Below are 1803 nucleotides of genomic sequence, written 5' to 3'. Positions count from 1 at the left end.
CAGTAAGTCAGTGATAATCTTCACTTCATGGTCACAAGGTGGATGTAGTCATTGTAAGCACAATATGCAGAAACAAAATATCCAGTTAAGAATAAGGCAGAGACCTTCAAGATGGCAGAGGAGTAAGATGCGGAGATCACCTTCCTCCCCACAAATACATCAAAAATACATCTACATGTGGAACAACTCCTACAGAACACCTACTGAACGCTGGCAGAAGACCTCAGACTTCCCAAAAGACAAGAAACTCCCCACGTACCTCGGTAGGGCAAAAGGAAAAACAAAAAACACAGACAAAAGAATAGGGATGGGACCTCCACTTCTGGAGGGAGCTATGGAGGAGGAAAAGTTTCCACACACTAGGAAGCCCCTTCACTGGCGGAGACGGGGGTGGGAGTGGGGGAGGAAGCTTCGGAGCCACGGAGGCGAGCGCAGCAACAGGGGTGTGGAGGGCAAAGTGGAGAGCTTCCTGCAGAGAGGATCGGTGCCGACCGGCACTCATCAACCCGAGAGGTTTGTCTGCTCACCCTCCGGGGCGGGCGGGGCTGGGAGCTGAGGCGCGGGCTTCAGAGGTCAGATCCCAGGGAGAGGACTGGGGTTGGCTGCGTGAACACAGCCTGAAGGGGGCTAGTGCGCCACAGCTAGCTGGGAGGGAATCCGGGAAAAGTCTGGAGCGGCCTAAGAGGCAAGAAACAATTGTTTTGGGGTGTGCGAGGAAAGGAGTTTCAGAGCATTGCCTAAATGAGCTCTAGAGATGGGTGTGAGCCACGGCTATCAGCATGGACACTAGAGACAGGCATGAAACGCTAAGGCTGCTGCTGCAGCCATCAAGAAGCCTGTGTGCAAGCACAGGTCACTATCCACACCTCCCCTCCAGGGAGCCTGTGCAGCCCGCCACTGCCAGAGTCCCGTGATCCAGGGACAACTTCCCCGGGAGAACGCACGGTGCGCCTCAGGCTGGTGCAACGTCACGCTGGCCTCTGCGAGCTCCGTACCCTTGCTCCCCCCGGCCTGAGTGAGCCAGAGCCCCGGAATCAGCCGCTCCTTTAACCCTGTCCTGTCTGGGCAAAGAACAGACGCCAGAGGGCGACCTACACACAGAAGCGGGGCCAAATCCAAAGCTGAACCCCAGGAGCTCTGCGAACAAAGAAGAGAACAGGAAATCTCTCCGTACAGCCTCAGGAGCAGTGAATTAAATCTCCACAATCAACTTGATGTATACCCTGCATCTGTGGAATACCTGAATAGACAATGAGTCATTCCAAATTGAGGAGGTGGACTTTGGGAGCAACTGTAGACTTGGGGTTTGCTTTCTGCACCTGATTTGTTTCTGGTTTTATGTTCATCTTAGTATTTAGAGCTTATTATAATTGGTAGATTTGTTTATTGATTTGGTTGCTCTCTTCCTTTTTTTAAAATATATATCTTTTTTCCTTCCTTTTTCTCTTTTTGTGAGTGTGTATGTGTATGCTTCTTTGTGTGATTTTGTCTATATAGGTTTGCTTTTACCATTAGTCCTAGGATTCTCTCTGTCCATTTTTTTCTCTTTTTTTTAGTATAGTTTTTAGCACTTGTTATCATTGGTGGATTTGTTTAATGGTTTGGTTGCCCTCTTTCTTTTTTTAATTACATTTTTATTTCTTTATTACTTTTTAATTTTAATAATATTTTTTTATTTTAAAATAACTTCATTTTATTTTATTTTATTTTTTTCTTTCTAGCTTTTTTTTTTCTCCCTTCTCTTCTGAGGTGTGGCTGACAGGATCTTGGTGCTCTGGCTGAGTGTCAGTCCTGAGCCTCTGA

This window comes from Phocoena phocoena, chromosome 3 (genome assembly GCF_963924675.1).
Source record: "Phocoena phocoena chromosome 3, mPhoPho1.1, whole genome shotgun sequence".
Classification (NCBI taxonomy): Eukaryota; Metazoa; Chordata; class Mammalia; order Artiodactyla; family Phocoenidae; genus Phocoena; species Phocoena phocoena.
The sequence above is the reverse complement of the archived record's forward strand: the minus strand, read 5'-3'. Positions refer to the sequence as shown.